This window comes from Pongo pygmaeus, chromosome 2 (assembly GCF_028885625.2).
Source record: "Pongo pygmaeus isolate AG05252 chromosome 2, NHGRI_mPonPyg2-v2.0_pri, whole genome shotgun sequence".
In the NCBI taxonomy this organism is placed as follows: Eukaryota; Metazoa; Chordata; class Mammalia; order Primates; family Hominidae; genus Pongo; species Pongo pygmaeus.
In genome coordinates this window covers 89,213,124-89,238,894 of record NC_085930.1, presented here as the reverse complement: position 1 = coordinate 89,238,894, position 25,771 = coordinate 89,213,124, and the positions used below count along the sequence as shown (strand labels likewise).

Sequence of the window (25,771 nt, the reverse complement as noted above, 5' to 3'; positions counted from 1 at the left end):
GAGAATCATCCCTACTAATCAGCTATTATCCTTTGCCATGGTTTGAATGTTTGTGTCCTTCTCCCTCAAATTCATAGGTTTAAATCCTAACCCCTAAAGTGATAGTATTAGAAGATGGGGCTTTTGGGAGGTGATTATGTCATGAGGACAGAGCCCTCATGAATGGGATTAGTGCTCTTATAAAAGAGACCCCAAAGTGCTAGCTCTTCCCTTCCACTGTGTGAAGACACAGCAAGAAGGCACCATCTATGAACCAGAAAGCAAACCCTCATCAAACACCGAACCTGCAGGCACCTTGATCTTGAACCTCCAAGCACCAGAACATAAAAAATCTGTTGTTTATAAGCTACCTAGTTTATGGTATTTTGTCACAGCAGCCCAAACAGACTAAGATACCCTTGGTTATAAGAAGCTCTCATGTTGCAAAGCATCTGAAGCAAGCAATTAGCGGGTGGGGGTGGGAAGACATCTTGGATGAAAGTACTGTGGATTTTGTCCCAGCACTGCATGCACTCCCAAATGATATGTACTAGAATGTCCATAACAGCACTTTTTGTAATAGTCTCCAACCAGAAACTAAGGAAACTCCCAGCAACAATTGAATGAATACATTTTGATCTATTTAACAATGGAACCCTATACGACAACTAAAATGAAGGATCTACAACTATACACAAGAAAACAATTGGATCTCACAAACAGAATGTCGAGTGAAGGCAGTCAGGTATGTAAGAGTACATATTGTATAATTCCCTTTATGTAAGGTATAAAAACTGATAAAATCTATGATGTTAGAAATCGGAGGCCAGGTGAGATGGCTCACGCCTGTAATCCCAGCACTTTGGGAGGCCAAGGCAGGTGGATCATGAGGTCAGGAGATCGAGACCATACTGGCTAACACTGTGAAACCCTGTCTCTACTGAAAAAAAAAAAAAAAAAATAGCCGGGTGTGGTGGCAGGCGCCTGCAGTCCCAGCTACTGGGGAGGCTGAGGCAGGAGAATGGCATGAACCCGGGAGGCAGAGCTTGCAGTGAGCCGAGATCATGCCACTGCACTCTAGCCTGGGCGACAGAGCAAGACTCTGTCTCAAAAAAAAAAAAAAGAAAGAAAGAAAGAAATCAGGAGAGTGGTTAGAATTAAGTAGGGATGCAAAAAGGGCTTGTGGGGCACTGGTAATATTTTATATCTTGATTCTGTATGCTGGTAACACTGGTATATTTAGCTTATGAAATTTCATTCAGCTGAACACCTATGATATGTTCACTCTCCTATATGGATATATTATACTTCAGTGAAAAGATCTAGAAGATGTAATGTGGCCATTGAGAGATCTGGAACCCACAGTGTGCTAATTTTGAAAGGATCCCTGACAATTCTTGGGCCAGAGTTAGCCTTAATCACTTCATTTGACAATAAGACTCAAAGAGAAGGAAGATGATAACAGTGGCAGCAACACAGCAGTAGTAAAAATATATAACAGTAAACCAATATTTACTTGACATTCACTTGTGCTAAGTGCACCACAAGTTTTGTCTCATTTAATTTTATAATACCCCTATGAAGTATACAGGTATATCCCATTTAATAGCTGAGGACACTGAAGTTCTGAGGGGTGAGGAAATAGGCCTGACTCCTGGTTTAAACACCCTTTCTGCCTCTTCATGGGACCGAGGAGCTTGTAGCTAAGTGAGAACTTGATCCAAGTCTCCTAATGCTTGAGTCAATGTGCCTCCGTGGTAGGTTGCAAAATGCCCTCCCAAAGATATGTCCATGTCCTGATCCCCAGAACCTGAAAATCGTAACATATTTGAGGAAGAAGCCCTTGCAGATATAATTAAATTGAAGGTTTTGAAATGAAGAGATTTTGTAGATTATACAAGTGGGCTCTAGATGTCACCTCAAGTATCCTTAGAGAGGCAGAGGGAAATTTGACACTTGCACAGAGGAGAAAGCAATGTGAAGATGGAGGCAGCTAGTGGAGTGATGCGGCTGTAACCACGGAATGCCAAGGATGGATTGTTGGCAGCCACAAGAAGCCGGGACAGACTCTCTCCCAGAGACAGCCAACACCCAGACTTTCAAACTTCTGGCTTCCAGAACAGTAAGAGAATAAATTTCTGTGGTTTTAAGCCACCAAGATTGTGGTAATTTGGTACAGCAGCCCTAGGAAATGAACACTCTCCCTAAACATAACACAGCAGCATCTAAAGAGAGTGTTCTACAAAATGGCAACAGGTGTCCTTGAAAAACATGCCAGAATCACCAGGTTTGGAAAACAATGTTAAGTGGGTTTCTTTATGATTGGACTTCTCAGGCCCTATGTCATGCTTATTGTCCCTTATGAATCTTTGAGAAGGAGATATGGTACCATAGACTTTTCCAAACTTGACCGGCCTCAGAACTCTCTTGTGAGGCTCTGCTGGCACATTCTCAGGAAGTGCTGCAGTACACCACACTGAACGCACTGACGGGACCCAAGAGGGAACAAAGGCCTGAAAAGCTAAGAGTTATCACTTTGCCAAGCTCATGATTATTCTTCTAAAGCCCCCTAACACAGTGCAGTAGCTACGAGGGCAAGAGTTGCACTAGATAATCTCCATGGTCCATTCCAAATCTAACATTCTCTAATTCTTTATGTACAACAACAGTTCTTGCCCATGGCAGACACTGCTAATCAATTGCAGCACTATTTCCCTAAGCCCTAAAGGGGCTCCTTTAATTCTTTTTAACCAGAGCTGCAGGCAAATAAAACCTCTGTGCTATTCCTGTCTTAGTAACTCAATGAACAGTCCAAATAAATAAACCATGGCTTGTGGGTTTTCAGAAATGCCTGCATTCATTATTCTCTTCTTGTCCGGGGAAGGACATCCTCTTCCCTGCCAATATCTGTTGATGTTTTTTTCCACTTTTAGAATATGCAACCCTTTGCTCTGATTTTTAAATTAGTACTCCACCAATAACATTCAGTGAGAGGTTGTGGCTTTTGGGGCCAGAGAAAAGAGCAAGTTTGGGGCACTAAACATACAGTTCAACGTTTGTTCCCTGGGAAAGATCAGCTCTGACAGATTAAAAAATATATATGTTTACTGCTTTCTGAGTTCCAAAGCCATTTGTGGGAGTTGTAGTAGATCTTAAAAACTTTTGGATCCCAAATCAATTCCCAGGACAGCTGCATCTGATCAGACTTCCTAGGCAGGAGAGTTCAGAAGCTTGGGGTCTTCAGACAAAACCATTAGCTAGGGTTGCAGTTTTTAAAAGGTGATGAGACACTCATGCCTCACTTGTACAGAGTGCTGAAATAATGTCTCACTCCAAGGGGTTTACAGACCTCCACAAGGGGCAACTATAATTGATCTGGTTTACAATTAATAAAGAAAAAGAAGGCACAGAAATGTGAAGTGTATGGACTTAGCAGCATTGGGAAGCACATTAATCTCTACATCCCCCAGGAAGTAAGAGGGAGATGAGGAAAGGAGGAGAGTAATAAAAATAACTTAAAAATTTTTAATTTCCTAATAATTTTCTTGCAGTGTTAGACACTGGCCCAGGTACCAGTTAATCAGTCAGTCAAAATTTGTTTAGGGAGCCCTCCTAGAAGGAAGGTACTGTCACTGAAGATGGGATTTAAATGATGCAACCCTTGCCTTTAAGGGACAAGGAGGGACAGGGACAGGCTTGTCATATTGAAAATAAAATATTTTGGATCTTGAAAAGTGCTTTGGAGAAAAGTTGGTAAGATAATGTGGCCAAGAAAAATGTGGGCTGTGGAGTGTAGCCACGGAGCAAGGCTAGGCAGGAAGTTCTCTTGACAGAAGGACATTTAAGCTAAGATCTCAATGATGAGAAGCTGCTAGCCAGGCAAAGATCTACGGGAAGAGCATTCCAAGCAGAAAGAACAGCAAGCACAAAGGCCCAGAGATAGGCAGAAACTTGGGCTGGCCTGTGACTGAAGCATGGGTGCCAGTAGCCAGGTAGGAAGATGCCCTTGAGAGGTAGGCACGGGCTAGAACTTGCTAAGGTGGGAGAGTCTCACAGGTCACAGCAAAGTGTTTGGGTTTTGTCCTTATTGCAATGAGAAGCTGTCTGAAGGTGTTAAACAGGGTCATGTTATGATGCGATTTAAGCTTCAGAACCACTAGGTGTTTGGGAAGGTTGTCAAGTAATCAAGGTGAAAAATGATGGCAGCATGGACTAAAGTTGGACCTGTGGAGGTTTGAGATATGTATCTTTTCTATCATATTTTTTATAGAGGTGTGATTTACATACAGCAAAATCCATAGACCTTATAGGTAGAGTCTCATCAATTTTGAAAAATGCCTATATCCATGTATCGCACACTTTATCAAGATATCAAACATTTTCAGCACCCCAGGAAGTTACCTCAAGCTCCTTCCTAGTCAGTCCTCCCTTCCTCTCACCCTCAACTGCTACAATTTGGGGTATGTTTTTGAAGTAGAACTGAAAGGACTTATTCCCATTGGATAGGATATGGGAGGGTAAGAGAAAGAGAAAGAGAACAATCAAAGTTGCCGAAAGTTTTTAGCTCAAGCAACTGGGTAGCTGGAGTTGCCACTTGTTGACACAGTCAAGGCTTAAGGAAAGGAAAAAGCTAGCACTATGTTTTGACACAGCAAGTCTGAGAAGCCGATTGGACATCTAATGAAGATGCTGAGAAGAGAAGTGTATCTAAGTCTGGAGCTCAGGAGAGAGGTCCAGGCTGGAGATGTGACTCCACTAGTCAAGAGTACAGTGTAACATGAAGCCACAGGCTGGATGGCGTCAACAAGGAGCAATAAAGATGAAAAAGACATGAGCAAGCAGGAAGGAGGCAGGAGCGGCTGACCTAAAAAAAAAATTAGAAGAAAAGAAAGAGCAGCAAAGGAAATTGGGAGGTAGGAGGAAGATAAAGCAAGAATGAGACAGAAAGTTATACAAGGAAGCAAGAGGAGGGAATGATCCACTGGGACAAACCCTGCTGACAGGCAGAGGGTGACCTTGACATCTCTTAACATATTTAACCCTCCCTAAAACTCTGTAGGGTAGGTGTCCCAATTATTTCCATATTACGGACAAGGAAACTGAGGTTCAGAGATGTAAATGACTTGTCACATTGCTAATAAGTGGTGGAGCCACTGTTTTGAAGTTTAACAGCTTCCCCGAAGTGTGTTCTGTGGCACACTTAAGAGGTGAGGCTGAAAGGGGGTTCCAGGGTCACATTAGCACAGAACATGCAACATCAAGGCTAAACGGGTTTCTCTACTCCAGGGCTTCTCATAGCCTTTGAATTGTGATTGCTCAAGAGGGAGATGTAAAACATCTTATGTTCCACGCACACATGGTGCCTCTTTTTGTTTTCTTTTTTAGAAGAGCAATTCACCAAACAGGTATTCCCAAGATCCCAGTAAGAGAACCACTGCTAGAAGGCAACACGAGTAAGTTTTCAAAATGTGTTTAAACAAAGTCCAAAGTGCCTTCTTGGACATTACATCACTTGTACCCGAAGGAGAAAGGGTCGACATGTACATACCATTTTACAGATAATGAAGCTGAAGCTCATGAGGTTAAGTGGTCTGTCCTGTATCCACAATTCTGCAGCAATTAAGCAAGAAAAATAATTCCTGATCCATGTGCCCCAAAGAGTAGGAGAAATCAGGTCAGGCCAAGGGAGAATCAGGCAAGAAGCTTAAATGAGGCTTCGTTCAGTCTCTGCCTCTCCTCTTTACAATATTCCCTTTGAGTTCACTTTCCACAGGATTACACTCAGAGTGGGGGGATATACAGAGAATGGAGGAAGGGCTGCAAGTGAGCTCAGGCCTTGAGCATTAGGAAATGGCTTCAACTTTCTTGGGCTGTGTAGGGTGAGGTCTTGTGAAAGGATCCTGTGGGAGGCATTATGGATTGGAGGAAAGAAAGTGGCACCTACATCCAGGTAGAAAGGGCCCTTGATGGAAACATAACTGTCTTAAGAATTCCAAAAGCTGCAGGAATTAAAAGCACTTCACAGTCAATCAGCCTTATCTTGGGTCATCTTGGTTCAGAACTTAAAAAACCCAAAGCAAATCAGCTGGACACTCCTCAAGTTGTTGCCACGAGGGCCTCTGCCCCATGTGGTCTCCCTCAATTCCATCACAGTGGATTGTCTAAATGGGGACCTCGTGGACTGCTGTCTACAGAATGCCAGCATGTTAGAGAAGCAGCCTTCGGCAGAGTGGCAGCAGGGCAGTGGGAAGGGTGGTTACTGGGTACAAATTATAAAGAGAAGACCTCCCACCCCACCCCACCTCCGCAACCCGCCAACAATCCACCAAGAGCAAATGCTTGAGAGCACAGGCTGCATTTAAGAAGCATCCCAGGTAGATGCTTGGAATTAGACAGTTGTAGGTCCAGGTCCCCCGCATGGCCACTTGGTAGCCTTGTGTCTCAGGGGAGTTACCGAACCTCTTCAAGCTTATCCTTCATCATCTGTGAAATAGGCTGGCTGATGGCACCAACCCTCATAGGGTTGATGTAAGGATTTTTCAGTAATAAAGAGCAAACAGCAACGTGCTTCTCAAGATACAGTCCAGGGTTCCACCTGGATATTTCTTAAATGCAGATTTCCAGGTCATACTACAGACCTATGAAATAGACTCCCTGAAGGATATCCCTATGCACTATAAAGTCTGAGAAAGACTGGTAAGACATTAAGTCTGTGCTTGGCAAAAGCTCAGTAAGTTAACAGGCACCATTCTGTATATTGATGTTATCATTTATAATATGGCAAGATGAGACCTCTTCTCCAGCCTGGACAACTTAGTGTTCAAAATTAGAATTTATCTAACATCCAACTCAACAGATGTTTGCTTATCCCCAGAAGCCTGAACAGAGCCTCAATCATCAGAAAATATAAAATAAAACCAGTGACTAATTACAGCAGCCTGGGTGAATGCAGAGTAACCTTTTGCAAATGTTCCCAAAAGATCAAGTAGTAGCTGTTTTAAAGAAAAAGTAGTAAGAAGCAACCTTTGAAAGATGTGATAAGCAATGTCACGTACACGCTCCCTGTGGATTGGCATCTTGCCTGGGAAGACGCTTTGTGAAGAGGGAGACCCTAGTGATAGGTACAAGGATTTCTCTACACAGGCTGGCTGTTAAAAGTCAAATATGAAGCAATTTTCAAAGGCCTCCGGGCTAATCTCGCAGGGAGATCATTCATGAGTTTTCCCAGACATTGAGTCCCACAGTACCTGCGTCTGTTCCCTCCGCTACCCCTACATCTTCCATTCTTCTAGAAGTTGTCCAGATTACAATCTTTGCAAAAATGGATTTTCCTTTGCTGGTCACACAGAGGAGCAGGATATGAAAAAACATCACCAACAAAACAAAACAAAGCAAAAAGAAAAACAAAAAACAAACAAACAAAAAAAAAACTGAATGGCAATCAAATGCTAAGTATCCCAGAAAAGAATTCCTCTCCATTCAGATTTTGAGAAAATAAAAAATATCAAAGAAACTTTTTTGGAACATCACATTTAAACCCTCAATACAATTTCCATAAAGTCTCATTATATTCAACTAGGATTACCATTCTGTGTTTTAGTAGCTAAAAAAAATTATTCCCTCTGCTTCCTTTCATTGACATCAGAATATCGCACAGAGTTTATATTCACCCAGCGCTCTCCTACTTTATGATAGTGATAGGAAGTGCTTAATGTGACTGAGTACTTTTCAGGAAAGATTAAGAAAAATAGCCTGGGGAGCACAGCATCTCTGAGATTTGGTTTTCTAAATTATTTTTTAAAACCCACAGATCTCTGCATACACAGCTACACAAAGCAGCATGCGTGTCCCTCGGTTGCCCCTTACCGTCTTTTCATTGCGCATTTTCTATATTGTTGATGCACTTCAGGGCAAACCCAACACAGGACCACTTAGCCTGCTCCGCAAACAGCTCTACAAAGACCATAAATGTCACCACGAAATTGGTGAGTGCTAGTTCAAACCTTTGCATCTCTCTCATTCCTCGAGACATCTGTGTCCCTAAGGATAACAATTCTGGCTTAAAAGAAATCTTGGGAAAAGGAGCCAAGAGTTTTTCCTGTTGAAGCTAAGTGGGAGGAGGCTAGTGGGGAAGTGGGCTCGATAAAACTGTCTCAAAAATAAGTTCCATCTTAAGCTCACAGAGGGAATGAGAGAGTTATTTCAGTTTCTTAAATGGAAGCACAACCCCAAAAATAAAAAATAAAAGGCTTGTTGATGGAGACGCTTGAAAGCCTGTGTGAGATTGAGGGTATCACTGAGGAAAGATTGCCTTGTAACAGAGCTTTCTTGTATTACACCCAAAGCTGTGTACCATCTGAGGCTGATTCAGGAAAATACTCAAATCTCCTGGTAATTTCCTGCAGACAGGACGTTTAATCATCTCCAAGCCTCCACCGCAAAAGCAAAAAAAAAAAAAAAAAAAAAAAAAAAAGCTAAACCAAATGATTCACACTCTTAAAACGAATCTGCCTTCAGAACAAGAACCGTTTTCTGGTCTTGAAAAGCAGCCACAATTTGTTATTCTAACAAAGTGTTCCTTTCCTCCAAACAGAAATAAAAGTTGCTCAAGGAGGGCTTGTCCTGATTTCTGTTCTGCATTTCTTGAAACTTCCATCCAGTCAACAGTTTCTCCTGGCAGGTTCTCAGAAATCCAGAGAGAGCTGGGTAGTCAGTGACTAAGAACACAGGATCATTTTTATATGCCTCCCTAACCCCCACTTTTTGGCCCCATGGGAAGATGCTTTATTGTAGGATGAGCAGAATTAGTTGCATATATAAATTCTTCACTGCCCAGCTCACTTGACACCTTTATCTGAATTGCCCAACAGGCTGAGAAGATTTGGCAATTGATGATTTGAAAAGAAAAGACCCAGATCTTCCCCAAGTGGTATTTGTTCTGTCTGTACAGACAGGGCCATGTCCGTGTCTCTAATTACTCAACTAGCTGCACAGATAAAAACATTTGTGTACAGAAAGCAGGGAACTCAAAGTATACAAATGATTCACACCACCTAAACAACTGCAAATAAAGGCCAGCCCAGCAAAATAAGGGCTTCTAGAAGCCAAAATAATTTAATATGGGCGGAAATGGAATTTGGCAATCCACACATCAGACTCTGCTCCAATTTTGGAAGGCATGTCTTCCAGCTGCCTCATCTTAATTAAAAAAAAAAAAAAAAAAAGTAAACTCTGACCCTCTGCATTCGATTCTCAACCTCTTGCTTAGGTACACACAAGTGAACAGATGGGTGGGGGGAGCTGAAACCTCATCTTTTAAATCTTACCCAGCACCTACCCACAATCTCTCCTGATTATTTTGGTTTTAAAATTTCCCAGGGCACGGCTGCCCAGGCATCCCAGATTTGTAATCCTAACCTTCACCAAGTCCTGACTCTTCCAGCATCTGAGAGGGTGCATTTGGTAACTTGGAAAGTAAGAATTAACTCTCTCATCTCCAAACTATACACTCCCCTATGTAGAGCTACGAAGGGCCAGGAGAGGGGCCCTCTCCACCTACGCCAATTCAGAAAGAACACATTAACAAATCCAGAGTTGCTTCATTACCGAAGTCCACCAAGAAGAAAATAAATGGATTTTTAAAGTTCTGGGAAAATAAACAACTTTTATCTTTTCAGGGATATAAGCTCAAAATATAAAGGTATGTGGGAAGAAGTAAGTCATGTTTTCAAGTAGATCTTCCTGGAGATGTTAAGAAATATTTTGAATAGAAAATAACTAGGTCATTAATAGTAAATACCTTTTAAATATTTAGGGGAAAATGAATTCTAAGAGAATAAAGGCTATTTAAAAAGCAAGTCCAGGGATGTTTTCATGTTCCCTCTTAAGTAGTCCTAATACAATAATACCACCATCCCCTCGTGATATTATTATTACTATTGCTGGTTAATAAAGTGGCTGCGCGGAAGGTGGCTGACACTCAGACCCTCAGTTCACCAGGTCCCCACCGCGGGGCTCCTGACTTCCCAGCGTCTGGGTGGCAAAGCGCATCTCTCCTAGAGCTTAGTTGCCAGCTGCAAGGCCCCTTTTTCAGGGGAGCTCCTGAAGCCAGGAGCAAACATGCCCCTGCGCCCCCCTCCGTGCTCCGCGGCTATGGGGGGGCCACTTACCCGGCTTAGCCTTGCATTGCTCCGACGCTGCGGCGCCTCCGCCGGCCCGGGAAACTGGGGGGAGGCGGGGAACGGGGATTGGAGACCCAGGGGCAGGGGTAGCGGCCGCAGCTAAGGAACCCAGCGGGGCGTCGGCAGCCAACTGCCCGGAGCCGGAGGGGGCCCTGCAGGGGCTCCGCACAAGGGGGGTAACATTCCCGGGGCGGCAGCTGCTCTGTGCGCAGCTCCGGATCCAGGAAAATCGCTCAGGTCTTGGGGAGAGGAGCTCCAAGCTCTCTGGGCTGCCTCCCGGCTGCTTAAAGGGACGCCTCCCCACCTCCCACTCCGCTTATTGGTGAAAATCTCGAGCCACAGGCCAATCCTAGGCCTGTTCCCAAATTGAGATTTCAATCAAGGGAGCTACTACTTTAAAATTAGAAAGGGCTAATGGAGTGCTGAGCCACCTTTCAAAAGCAGAAGGACACAGGCTCTCTGGCCCTCAGACCAGAGGTCCTGAGAGCTGGCAGTGGCTGGAAGAGAAAGATTCGACTGTGCCACGCACACAAGGAACAGGGGGCATGCTAGACTCCTAGGCTTCACCCCTCCTGTGCCCCCCTCAACCCACTGCTGTCCTTCAAGGCTCATCCAGTTTATCACAGACACTGGAGGCCTTCGTGGCTCTCTGCTCTTGGTGCTCCTAAAGCCTTTGCTTATGTCTCTTTTCAGCCACTCATCACATTTTCACTTTTTTGCTTAATCTGTCACTCCCTTTACACCGTAAATTCTACCAAGGTAGGAGTGTTTTTATCAAGACATATCACTCCCTACCTGGAACGTCGTGAGCTCTCCGTAAATGTTTGTTGATTGATTGAATGAATGAATACACGAAAGAATGAACAATGGAAATATGTCCCATGTTGGCTGTGCCAGTACAATTGTTAATTAAGAGAGTAGTCAAAAGGCCAGGCATTAATTTCACACAAAACTGTGTTCATATATGGACTCTCCCTCTTACAGGTAGGTAACCTGCATTTTAGTTTCCTTGTCTGTAAAGCATGATCATGAAATTTACCATCTCATAGGGTTGTAGTAAAGATTGCATGAGCTCATGTTTAGTCCAGAGGAGGTGCTCAGTCAATAACCTCGGACAACTGAATAGTCAATAGCTGTTGTTATTACTGCAATTAAAATACATTTGCTGGAGATTTGGACTGAGTCTGACTGCTGATTTGACTTTGTCGTGAGCACAGTTATTAATGAAACAAACGTGAATTAAGTGCCAGCTCAGCGCCAGGCCCCATTCCAGGTACTAGGATCATCAATGAAAGATAAAGTCATTGACCACAAGGAACCCACAGTGGTGGCGGGCAGAGGAGGGGAGAGAAGGAAACAGACAAAGTGAATTATGCTAAATGATATACAAGCAAAGACATATGTAAAGGAATGTTTATTGTAGGATAGTTTATAATATCAAAATAACTGAAAACATAATTATCCAATAATAGGGGACAACATTAGTAAATTATGATATATCCATATGATAGAATACTATACAGTCATGAGAAAGAAGAGGCAGAACTAAGTGCACCAGTATGCACTGAGCTCCACAATACATTGCTAAGTACAGTGCAGACAGTAAAACATATTTCTGCTTGCACGAAACATCATGTATTACGTATGTGCACATACATATGCTGTATATGCAAAAAGTACTTCTAGAACTATGCCTAAGAAAACGATAAAGGTTGTTGTTACTGACAAGGTGATTTGAGGCCTAGGCAGATCTAAGAGGATAAGGACACTAACGTTTCATCATATGTCCTTGTATATTATTTGAACCTTTTACCATGAGCTTGTAATAAGGTCCTGGTTCTGGCAAAATGGCAAATGATGACAACCTGAAAATTCCAACTCTGCAAATACCTAGACATGCTAGATAAAATATAACAAAAATTATTTTAAATGCCTAGCTGACTCACAATAAAGAAAGGAAGTCTGGGCACGATGGCTCATGCCTGTAATCCCAACACTTTGGAAGGCCACACCAGGAGGATCACTTGAAGCCGTGAGTTCAATACCAGCCTTGGCAACATAGCAAGACACCATCTCTACACAAAATAAAGCACTAACTGGGTGCATTGGTGTGCACCTGTAGTCCTAGCTACTTAGGAGGCTGAGGTGGTTGGCTCGGCCCAGGAATTCAGGGCCTCACTGAGCCGTGATGGCACCAATGTACTTCAACCTGGGTGACAGCATGAGACCTTATGTAAAAAAAAAAAAAAACAAACAAAAAAAACAAAAAAAAAACACAGGAAAATACCAAGAAATAAAGAGGTAATTAAAAACAAGAGTAAGAAGCATGTAAAGTTATGCTGTGGTTATGAGAGAGAGGGAAGAGTGGTTGGTGGCAGACAAAAGGGTTCTCTTGGTTCCCTAGGGGCTAGGATTGTAATGCCCACACAAGAGACAGACAGTGCCTTGGGACAAAGAGAAGCAGGAAGCTGTTACAAGACCTTTGTAGAAAGCCAAGAATATTCACTGAGGGCTGCACCTTCAATGAACAAATAGATTGGAAAAATTGACAACCAGCTAGGTAAAACTTGTCTGTCTCTACCTGTATAGTGGGTGAGAGAGAAATGTTTTAACTGAGAATGAGAAATCCTAGGCCTGTGTCTTTCTTGAGATTCTAGGAATAATAAAAGTCAAAATCAGGAAGCTCTGACTAAAAAAATTAATATTAAAATTAGTCCTGTTCGTGACATGCCAGGAATGCCTTATAGAAACAAATGAAGATTTCTCTGGCCACTTCTACAACCCAGGCTACAACCAATCCCACAAGCATGAGATCCCAACAGTAAATTATACAACATCCAAGAAACTGATGTTACAAGTCGACAAATAAAAGAATAAGAGGCTCAAGAATTACAGGTCATAAAACAATTGAAATTCTGAAAAGGAACATGGAATGAGAAAGTTTATAAGGATTTAAAACACTGAAGCTAAAATTGAAACCCTTAAAAAGAACAAAACATGATGACTATTCCTCTCCACAGATCCACTAAAATTAAAAACTCAATGGATAGGTTAAATAGACACTACTAAAGAGAGAAATGTAGATCTCACAACACTACACAAATAAAGCACAAAAGGATAAAGAGTTGAAAAATATCTGAGAGATAAAGAGATACGGGGAATTGAATGAGAAGGCCCAATCTGTGTGTAATAGGACTCCCATAGGGAGAGACCAGAGAAATCAGGAAGAGCCAATAACTGAAGATATAATGGTTGAGAATTTTCTGAAATTTTTAAAAATCATGAATCCTCCCATTCAAGAAGCACAAGCCATCTCAAACAGGATAAACATAGAACATTTGCAAGTATTAATTATTCAAAAAACAACAGTTAATAAAAAACTGAAGTGGGGAAAAATAAAGCGGTGTGATAATGCAATGACAGCGGTAAGTAGCAGATGGCACTTTGTAGTCCAAAAGAGAGGCAACTTCTGCCATCCCACATTTGAAGCTGGACTCTATTTTCCTGAATTTTTCATCCCCAAATATAAGGAATACAAAACAATAGCATGTTCTTGAAGACTTAGCTTTGTATTTTCTATGGTGTTCAGGTGCCCCGGGCAAAGTGGCAGAGATCTCCTGGGAAAGATGCATTTATTCAGCCACCAAACAAAAGCAGCAAAAAACAGAAAACAAAACAAAACAAAAAGCCCCAAGTCCCTGCCCTCAGGGATCTTACTCTGGTGGTAGAAGCAGCTATCACACAATGGAGAATAAGGGAATAGAAACTGCTATGGAAACTCAGAGGAAGAATGTCTCAACTAGCTTTGCAGAGAGAGGTGGTAGCTCAGGGAAGGCTTCTTGCAGGAAGTCACATCTACCATGAGGGACCTGGTATCTTTAGGGGAAAAGATTAGAATCAGATCTGCCTTTAAACCTCAGTACTGCCACTTATTGTCTTGTGACTTTGGTCAGGTTGTGTAACTTCTCCAAGCTTCATTTATCTCATCTGTAATGGAATTCTTATCACTAGTCTTGGGGCTGTTTTGAGAATATATATTAAGCATGTAGCAGAGTGCCTAGCCCATAATTAATTTCTACTAAATAGGTATCCAATATTATTATTAGATAAAATCCAGTGCCTGGGTAGAAAAAAAACTCTTATGTTTTCAAAGATGATTCTCTTCTAACAGTTAAAGACAGACACTTCAGTCTACTTTCATGAAACTACCCTGAGAAATATAAATTGTTTACTGAGTATCTATCATATGAAAGACATATCATCATCAAAATACAGAGTTATCAGACCTAGTCTTTTCCATAAAATAATTTCAAATCTACTTCCCAAAATACAACTAATAAGGGCTACCTATGTTAAGTGTCAAATAAATGATTTTCTCCAGTGTTAAATCTTGAATCTGTGACAAAATTCTTGTTCATATCATTAAACCTTCAGATTCCCAATTACACATCAAGTTGAAACAATTCAGTGTCAAGCAGAAGGATTAAATGGACCCTCCTCAGCATTACTCATAGGTTTGTGAATGATGGGGATGATAGATAGAGAGGAAACTTGTAAAGTCCAGCCAGTCATTGCTGGGCTGTGCCAGTGCTTGGTGGAGAAGAACACAGAGCTATCTAGCCAACCCAAAAGTTGTGCCTGCCCTTTGGAAGAAGCACTGAACTGTAAAGTCTTAGAGAGGAAAGAGTTGGGCAAGGGCATGCTCTTCCATTAATTCCTTCATACACCACTTAACAAACATTTGTATAGTATCTACTATGAGATATAGTTTACCATGTAGGCTGGGTATACATGGAGAAACAAGACTAAAACACAATCCCTGCCTTCAGGAGCATAAAATGTAGTAATTTGAGATCCTCTTTACTTGAAAAATAAGGCACTCTGACATTCTTCCTTCTACTGTCCAATGAGTACCTAACTTTTGTAACCATCTTGAGTATACTCCTGGGAGTAAACACCACTTGTTTCACAATGGAAATAGATCTCATGTCTTGGGCTAGCATCAGTTGATTAGTAGTGGCTTCCTGGAATGCTGACTTGATAAGAATTCATGCTGCGTTGGCAGGAAAGCACACTATGATTGGTTAGTGATGTCTGTCATGTGGATGGATAAGGAGTGACAGCACTAATGCTATAAATTTGACATCTTCCATCTAGTCCAACCCCCTCATTCCACAGATGATAAAACAGAACAGATCTTTCTTTTTCCTGTGGCATTTAAATTCAGCAACACTTGCAAGGGCAACCGAGGAGAACCTCCATATCTGAAATGTTGCTGAGAGAGAAAAAAATCTATAGCTTAGAATATTTCTGATGAGCTTTTAAGATATGAACTCAAATCCTTGAGCAGACTTTGTATTCTGCAACAAGCTGACTAAATGGAGAAAGCTAGTAACTTTGATCTCCCCATTAGCTACAAAGTGTATCCCCCTCCACATATACAAGATTATATTCAATATACATAATTTGAGGATGTTTGAGAATTTAAAATGCATTGAGGGACAGAAATGTCTATAAACTGAATATATTTCAGAAACACAAAATGAATAAATACATAAAACAGCAATTAACATGTTATTTAAGAAAGGACAAAGATTTTTATCATTTTATTCTATTAAATGCTATAGATAACATCAGCCAAACAAAGGAAAAGAAAAGCTCTTATTTATTTTCATACAGACACTTTATATCCTGGGGACTCTGTAACAGTAACTAAGGAGATAGGGTTTGTCCCCATTTAGCAGGTCTATGCCCAATCAACACTTAGAACCATCACCCAGTCCAATCACAAAGAATCCAATCCAGGCTCCTTGGCTGCAAAGGACAGAATGGTAAAAATGGACAACAGATAAGCAGTTAAGTCCAACCTCAGCCTCATTCAGATACAAAGAACAAATTGTAGCATTTGATTAATATGCCAGCTCTTCTGTCATGCCAACTGCAAAGTGAATTTTCTGGAAAACCAACTCCTTGAGAAATAGGTCTAATTAATTCAGTTATATAAACTCCAGTGAAATATTAGGGGGAAGGGACAGGAGACAGAGAGTGAGAAGGAGGCTAGGAAGGAAGAGGAGAAGGGAGGAAGCAAGGAAAGACAGAATGAATGAAAATAAGTGAGGAGATTATGAAAAGGATGCTCTGGAGATCCTGGGTTACTTTAAGAACCAAGGTTGGGCACGGTGGCTCACACCTGTAATCCCAGCACTTTGGGAGGCTGATGGGGGCGAATCACGAGGTCAGGAGTTCGAGACCAGCCTGACCAACAGGGTGAAACCCCGTCTCTATTAAAAATACAAAAAATTAGCTGGGCATGGGGGCAGGCGCCTGTAATCCCAGCTACTCAGGAGGCTGAGGCAGGAGAATCGCTTGAACCTGGGAGGCAGAGGTTGCAGTGAGCCAAGACTGCGCCACTGCACTCCAGCCCCGGTGACAGTGTGAGACTCTGTCTCAAAAACAAACAAACAAAACAAAACAAAAAAAACCAAAAGGTATATTCTGACTTAAGACAACAGGAATCATATTTATATTTCAATCAAATGCACTGTTGAAGGTATGGATAAGAAATTAAAGGATGGCCTACTCAAACAACTCTGTAATACATACATTTGTTAGACTAGTTTTTATCCCCCCCAAAACTCAGTCATTGGCATATCACCTTCAGTGTATCTGCTAAATCTGCTTTCACTAAGTACCATGTTTGTAAATTGTCTTATTGAATATACCTTATATTATTATTTATAATGAATAAACAAATTGTGATACATCCACAGAATGAAACAGCACTCAGCAGTTAAAAGGAAATGAATAAAGCTGGGCGTGGGCGTGGTGGCTCATGCCAGTAATCCCCGCACTCTGGGAGGCCGGGACGGGTGGATCACCTGAGGTCAGGAGTTTGAGACCAGCCTGGCCAACATGACGAAACACCATCTCTACTAAAAATACAAAAAAATTAGCCGGGCATGGTGGTAGGTGCCTGTAATCCCAGCTACTCGGGAGGCTGAGGCAAGACAATCGCTTGAACCTGGGAGGCAGAGGTTGCAGTGGGCTGAGATCTTGCCACTGCACTGGGCAACAGACAGAGTGGGGCTCCGTCTCAAAAAAAAAAAAAAAAAGGCAAATGAATAGCAAATGAATAGATGCAATGAGACAGATGAATTTCAAATATATTATGCTATATGAAATGAGATAGACTGAAATGGCTGTATACTATATGACTGCACTACGTGACATTCCAGAAAAGGCACAATTACTATATACTACATGACTGCACTATGTGACATTCCAGAAAAGGCACTATGTGACATTCCAGAAAAGGCACAATTACAGAAACAGAAAGCAGATCAGTAGTTGCCAAGAGTTGGGGATGGGAGGTGAGGATGCTCGAGAATTTAAAATGCACTAGGGGGGCAGAAATTTCTATAAACATACAGGTAGCATGAGAAAATCTTGGAAGGTGGTAGAACTGACTTGTATTCTGAGTGTAGGAGTGGTTATATCACAGTATATTACTCTATGCATACTGTATATTACTATACGCATTTGCAAAAACTCATGCAAGTATAAACTAAGAATTAATTTCATTGTATGCAAATATAAAAACTGGAAAACAAAAACAGACAAAACCCCAAAACTTAAAACCATCCCTTGTAACATTTTGGTTTTAAATATTTGCCTGTTATCTTACTTGCTACTTGCTCTTATATAGATGTTGAATGAATTGCTCAAAAAATAGCTCATGAGGTACTCTTGCCTGCTAAAAACTGGGAACCTAAAGTTGCTCTTTCTTCATTAGAAAGGAAAATGATGAAATTTTAGAGGTGTGTCAACACTAACCCTCAAATGAGACCTCCTCCTTGATGCCTTACAAGGTTTGGAAGACTGAAAAGAGAATGTTTGTAACTACATAGAACTCAATGTTAGTTCTCAAATTGACCCTGCATCCCCCTCACCCATCTCACCTTTTGGGAACAGTGCTATAGATCCAAAGCTCCACAAGGGAAGAGATTGCACCTGTCTTATTGTTCACATCATCCTCAGTATCTAACATAGCAGGCACTTGATAAATATCCATAAAATGAGCACGTGAAACCTCTCTGCAGTGTCTCACACTCCACCCTCCAGGTGAGAAAACTCCTGAGGCAGCACAGTTCGTCACAAGCTGGCATTCCTCCACTGCAGACCACAGAGAGCAAGTCCAGCCCCTCTTCTGCTCAACATCCTTCCAAACCTGAGCCTTGTCTTCTAGCAACTCAGTTCTGTTAGGTGCTGCTTGCGGGACATTGTTTCAAACCTTCTTTACCACCCCAGCCACTCAAAATGTGACATCCAATTAAACAAGAACAAGGAGTTATTGTCAATATTGTCAGGTGAGATGTAGTTAGGTAAGAACACATCCATGCTTTCCAGAGAAACATGTTTAAATATGTAAGGCTAAAATAACACAACATCTGAGATGTGCTTTGAAACATTTAGGAAGGAAGCAGGAAGGTGGGATAAAGGGAGGGAGGTCAAGCAACAGGAAATTTGGACATAGGAAGAAAATGTAGCTAGACTTCGATAATTGTTAAATCTGTTATGTGGAGATACATTGTACAGGTCTCTCTTTTTAATTTATTTTAGAGACAGGGTGTCATTCTGTCACCCAGGCTGGAGTGCAGTGGCATAATGATAGCTCACTGCAGCCTTGAACATCTGGGCTCAAGCCATCTTCACACCTCAGCCTCCAAAGTAGCTCAGACCACAGGCACATGCCACCACGTCTGGCGAATTTTTTAAATTTTTTGTAGAGACGTGGTCTTGCTATGTTGACCAGGCCAGTCTCAAACTCCTGGCCTTAATTAACCCTCCATCTCAGTCTCCCAAAGGTCTAGGATTACAGCTGTGAGCCACTGCACCTGGCCTGTACTGTTCTTTTGATTTTTTATTATGTTTGAAAATGGTCTTAGGAATAAAAAACCTTCAAGCATGATTTGTCCAGGGCAGGGTGGAGTGGGTTTATGCCCTCCTCATTCCCAACACATGATTTCAACATCATATTAATTTGATAAACACTGAACTGTTAGCCAAAACCTGTTTAAGATTAGTTGTTTTTCTTTTTTTTTTTTTTTTTGTGAGATGGAGTCTCACTCTGTTGCCCAGGCTGGACTGCACTGGCGCAATCTCAGCTCACTGCAAGCTCCGCCTCCCGGGTTCACGCCATTCTCCTGCCTCAGCCTCCTGAGTAGCTGGGACTACAGGCGCCCGCCACCACGCCCGGCTAATTTTTTGTATTTTTAGTAGAGACGGGTTTTCACCACGTTAGCCAGGATTGTCTCGATCTCCTGACCTCGTGATCCACCTGTCTTGGCCTCCCAAAGTGCTGGGATTACAGGCGTGAGCCATCGCACCTGGCCAGTTGTTCTTCTTTTTATTTGTGTTGTGTGTGTGTGTGTGTGTGTGTGTCTGTGTTTTCTTTTTCCTCTACACATCTCTCACTACACTATCTATTCTACAGCTGGGTAATTGGGTGTCTGACTTCAAGGGCAGTTCTCATTTTTAAATTTTTCATTCAGCCTTTCAATAAACAAATCAGTACCAAGGGCAAGTACCTAGATCATCCCTACTTGTGCAGATATTAGGGATTTGCAGTCTGCTTCTTACTGCCATGTACCATCCATTCTATATATTTCTAAATGTTTGACTATGACTGTCGACAAAAGAACCAACCTGGGAATTTGACAATTCCGTAGATTTCTGGGCCTCACTCTTAGAAATTCAAATTTATTATGTTTGGAACAGGATCTAGAAATTGTATTTTTAAAGCTTCCTCAAAACCCAACTAACATATTTATTATTTCTCCACTATATCATTAAGTAGGTTAGTAAACTGATCATGAATTCTAAAGACTGAATAGAATCTCTTGGCTACATTTGTGGGAGGGAAAGAGGGAGGAAATTGAAATATTTATATTATCTAAATTTGACTGCCCCTAAATTGAAAAAGCAAACATTCCAGGACAGAGGGGAAACAGATGCCTCTTAAGCTCTTAGAGCATTTCTAGAAGAGGTAACTTGTATGTGCAGGGAATCTAGGTGTCAGTATTTGCATTTTCTGGGCCTAAATCTTGATGCCTCTTTTCTTGGTAGTTATGGAAAGAGTTTTTGGCCCTCTGTTTTTAGGCACATTACTTTGGAGGTGTACACCACATTTGGCCATGCTGACGGGAATCCACTGGCACTCTCTTGTGTGCACTCTCTCTCTCTTTCTCTCATTTTCTCTCTCTGAACCTTCTGCCCCAAACACTCTCCTTTACATGATGTCTCATGTTGATAAACTACTATCCTGCCTACCATTGATTATCTCCCAAATGGTTGCATGACTTTTCACTTTGGGGAGCTTTTTTTTTGTTGTTTTTTTGATCTGTTCCTCTCCTCCCCTCCCCCTACAAAAAGCAGCACTGGGAAGATAAAGGTCACATCTTCAAGGCTCTCTAGAATTTCTCACAATGCTTGTAACAACGCTAAGCCAATTGTAGACACTCGATCTTTACTAATTGATGGCCATAGTTTCCCCACTTACCACTCTGAATAAGCGGAGAAGAGGTATTGCATGCTACTGCCAAAATCCACCTTCAGATTGAATGACTTGGAGCAACTTGCTCACATTCAAAGAACTATTAATATATCAGTAGTTACTTACAGGAGAGAGTACTCTCTCTCAGGGTCAAGTGATGAACAATTACCATAAGCTGCCAATCATAAAGTCTCAATGCTTTTTGCATTTTAGTCTCTTTGCTGCTGTTCCCCTCTGGATATAAAGTTTGAGGTTTCCAGTTACTGAACTCCTAGTTAGGCGACAGAATTTGGGAGGTTTCCAAAAGAAAGCCTTACATTTCCATTGCCCGTTGAACACTCTGCCCTCCTCTGGAAGAGCGATAAAAGAATTTCAAGAATTTGGCTTTCCTAGAATGATCAGCAGAGGTAGAGGAATGTAGAGCAACTATTAACTAAAATAAGTTAAATCCAAAGACATCATTTATCCCTATTGACCCAAATGCTCTTTACCACAGAATTGAAAATTCATAATTGAACACTTTTAAAAAATCTATTTATAATATGAAGCTTTCACCTTCAGATTTATTTTCCAAGATGAATTCTAGAATTGGTGCTTGTAAGACCTGAATTTACCAGCTTATGTACAATTTCCTTTCATTTCTGTGATTATCAGCAGGTCAATTTATATGACTCTGGTAATTGCAATGCGTGGGGTTGATTATTTCTCAGAATTATCTATTCTAAAGAATAAATAATTATGGACAAAACTGAAAGCCTGAACAAAATTGAAAGCTATGGAGTCACAGCTTTCCTGGGGTGGCATAAAAATCACCAGCCTGTAAAAAGTCAACCTTCAGTCTGTCCTGATTTAACTCCCTAGTGAGTTATGCCAATGAGACCAAACAGAGGTCCACAAGTTACCAAGCAGAGTACTACAGCCTTGGGAAGGCAGAAGTCACATCTGGTAAACATATACTGTAAGAGACGGAGTATACATGTTTCTGGAAAATTGTAACTCATAGCAACTCATTTTCTTGATGAGGGTGGCAAAGGCCTGTCAGTTATGACACCACCCAGGTCCAGCTTCCACAGCAAATACTACTACATGATCACAGAACTCTTTCCAGCTGGGCCTGGAACCAACCTCAGAAAGTTTCTCAACACAACTCTCTGATAAAGGAAGCCCTTATCTGGGACAGGTGCAGTGGCTGAAGCCTGCAATCCCAGCACTTTGGAAGACTGAGGCAGGCAGATTGCTTGGGTACAGGAGTTCGAGACCAGCCTGGGCAACATAGGGAGAACCCATGTCTACAAAAAATATAATAAATTAGCCATGTATGGTGGTGTGCATGCACCTGTAATCCCAGCTACTTGTGTGGCTGAGGTGGGAGGATCTCTTGAGCCCAGGAGGTCAAGGCTGCAATGAACCATGACTGGGCCACTGCACTTCAGCTGGGGCAATGGAACAAGACCCTGTCTCTAAATAAATAAATAAATAAAGCCCTTATCAATTGATTCCAACTGGCCTGCAAGATGAACTCCATTTGCCTCCTGCTGAATTAAATGTGGTAACAGTCATCCCACTTCTCCTGTGCGCTAAAGCCACACTTGCATTTGATTGAAAACTTTTTTAAATATAGTGGGGGGAAAAGAGAGAGAGAAAATAGAACAAAAAAACTGAAGAACATGTATATACTTAAATCTGTCCTGCCCACTGTTTTTAGAAATCATTAGGTCCCCAAAAGCCACTCTTTTTTGGGTCCCTGAAAGTTCTGAATGTTTTGTCATTCAACTACCCCGCTTGCTCTGAAGATCCTCTCAGAGCAAAGAAAGGAGGCTTCTTCTCAGTTTTCTTTGATGGCTCCTCTTTCTCTGCCCTTCCTTTTCAAAGAAGTTCCTGCCATGGGCCCTGTCTCTTCTCAGAGCCTCCACTCTCCAAAGGCAAGCTCATTTTGGCTCCTGCTCTCCAGTGGCATCTATCAGGTTCTGTCTGCTGACCCCTCATTTAAGTGCCTGGCAGGCAATGTTCCAAGTGTTGAGGATGTGGCTGTGAACCACACAGACACATTCCTTGCTTGCATGGAACTTAAATTCTACTGTGGTACAGAAAGGCAATAAGCAAATAAGTTCCAAGGGTAAAATGAAGCTCAATGAGGAGACAGAGATGATGGGGAAGGCAAAGAAGTGCTAGAGGAGAGAGTGCTGCTAACTTCAAATTTCACCTCCAGCACAGAAATCTCTTCTAAGGTCCATACTCATGTGTCCTAATTATCTTCTGGGTGTGTCTGCCTGGAAGCCCCACAGGTGCAAAGTCAACTTGTCCACAACTGAAGCATCATCTTCTTCCCTCTAAGTTCCCTTCATCAGGGGAACCATCTACCAAGACTCCATGTCAGACACCAAATGCCATCCTCAACCTCTCTCATCCCCTCCACATCCAAACAGCTTCCATGTATCTCCAATGCTCTTTGCTTCTCTATTGCCCTTCTCTATTCTTGATGCAATGCCCTGCTCCAGGCATCATCATCTCTCTCCGACACTGCTGAATCCGTGTTACTAACTGGACTGTCTGCCAGAGATCTTTCCTCTCCTCTCTTCACCCCTATCTCAATTCTATTTCATACACTGTGGCTGCAGTCATATTGCTAAATGACCCATCTGATCATGTCATTCTCCGCTCAAACTCTTCTGTGACTCCCTTGTGCTCTCAGATGAAGAAACCCAACTCGCAAAGCCCTTTGAGATATGACTCTTGCTTACAATGCCAACTTTCTTTATGAAAATTGTCCCGCAGATCCTGGTCTCCACATTCTTGCTAAACTGAGCTGTTTGCAGGTCCTCTTGCGTTCTTCCTGTTACTATGACTGCTTCCTGAAACAGGTTCTTACCCTTGAGTAATGTCTTCTTATATGCCAAGTCCCACCTTGGACATGTGGGAAGGCTTCTTTGACCACAGGAAAGCCCTTCAGTGGCCCTGTGTGTGGACTAACACAGCAATTAGCGTGCTGTCTGGCAAACCATAGGCATATAATGAATATCTGTTGAATAAATGAATAATTCAATTGACAAAAGCAATGAAAATGTCCCCAAAATAGAGTCTTCTGGAAACTGAATCAACTCATGTAATTGTGGCCAACTTATTTTTGGTCTCACAATTCTGATTCATGGGTCCTCAGTGATCCAAGCCTTTGAGGGAAGGAATTCCCATGTTTGGGGCAAGTCATTTATTCTCTCGGTGCCTCAGTTTCCTCATTTATAAAAGCAGAAAAATAATTTCTGCTTTAGGGACATGTCATCATGAGGAACTGAGTGTATAGAAAGACCCAGCACACTGCCTGGTTCACAGTAAATGGCTCTCCAAATGGTAGCTCTTATTATTTAAAAAAAAAAATTCTGCCTTCGAGTCAGGCAGGGAACAGAAACACTCTCTGAGACTGGTGTCATTTTTCAGCAGTCATCACACCAAGGGGAAAATGAAGAGAATAAAGGAAGAAAAAGCATCCTCTTTATCAAATGCCCTCCTTTCCTTTGAAGATCTCCTCAGCACTTTGGACTCGCTATTCTGTTTTTATTCTGAGTTCATTTAGCTTTAAGCTCACAGTCTTTATTTTAATACACACTGCATTTTAACAAGTAGGTCAAAGCCATTTTATACTTGCAATATGATTACCATAGTAATCGCTGTATTTTATAACCTGCAAAATGCTCCCAGGGAGACCAGTAGGGACAGCTACAGTTTGTAACAAAAATAATAATTTCAGCCCTGCAGAATAAGCTCTTAAAAACTCTCTTGTTGCAAGTATTAATTTTTGAGGCTCCCATAATATTTGGAAACAGCAAATGCTAATGACTAAAGACTTAGTCAAGAGCAGTTAATTTCAGTAGCTTTATGTTTGGAAAGATGATAATAATAATAGTAATAGTAATAATAATAATAATAGCAGCTAATGCTTCTAAAGTGTTTGAAGTAGATTACCCTCAAAAATTGTCTGACTAAGTCCCCTACCTATACGTGTGCTTTGAGTAGTCCCCTTCCATACTGTCTCTGGGTTTGGCTATGTAACTTGCTTCGACCAATGGAATTTTGCTGCTGTTGAGAACCCTATGACCACAGACTTGAGAACAAACTCAGTTGCTATTAGCCCAACTGCCATTATACTAATCATGTAAGCGAAGCCATGCTGGACTATCCAGCCCCAGTCAAGGCAGGCCAGATGAGAAGAACTGCCCAGCCAACCCAAAATCATGAGAAATAACAGATGTATGCTTTTTTTAAGCTACTAAATGTTGGGATGTTTTGTTATACAGCATAAGCTAACTCATAACAGTATTTATGTCATATAAGGCATTCCTCAAAGGGCTTCAAACAAAGTAATTCATCTCTCTACAACAAAACTTTGGGGGCAGTACTATTATTTATTTCATAGATGAAGGAATTAAAGCACACAGATCTGGTAACTTTGACCAAGGTCACACACAATTAGAATGTGACAGAGCCAGAATTTGAACTCAGTCAGTCTGGCTCCTAGACTATACAACACTGACTGTTAACATATTCATTTTTCTCCCACAGAAATATTTATTCTGTACCATAGTTATAAAAAAATTATCAATGTCAGTAGTTATGTCAATAATCAAGACCACAAAATCCTATTGTGCCCTAAGGAAATCTCACAGGAATACATTTTGGACCTTGAACACAGTAGACCAAAAGTGTGTCCACCCATCGACACACCAAATTTCATTAAAAGATTCTCACTGGTACATATGACACTCAGAATTAACTTCAAAAACATAAAGTAAGTAAGGTTCAATCAGACTTTATTCATTTATGTTTTTAAGTTTTTTAGGTCATACATTTCCTCAATTCTTCATACATTTTATTTCAGTCAATTAAATTACAAAACAGTACAAGCTTTTTAAATTCAAAGTCTAAAGTATATAAAGTAATAATGATTCCCTCTCCTTCTCTTACCCTTCAACTTCACCTTGCTAATGTAACAAACTATTAATAATTTAATGTGTATCTTTTTATACTTTTCCTCTAATCATGCAAACACTTATTAAAGGCCTACCAA

The 25,771-nt window shown here is 41.4% G+C and overlaps 1 protein-coding gene across 4 annotated transcripts in view; it reads right to left on the bottom strand.

Moving 5' to 3' along the window:
• PRICKLE2 (prickle planar cell polarity protein 2) overlaps positions 1-25,771 on the bottom strand; it is a 347,003-nt gene that overhangs the window by 159,365 nt on the left and 161,867 nt on the right. The window contains exon 1 of one of the 4 annotated variants that reach the window (XM_054482680.2): positions 7,227-7,257. The exons of the other annotated variants lie outside the window; for them this stretch is intronic. The gene's annotated coding sequence lies outside the window, so the exon portion shown is untranslated. Of the gene's footprint in view, positions 1-7,226; positions 7,258-25,771 lie in introns of those variants that run through there. 4 annotated transcript variants of the gene reach the window in all.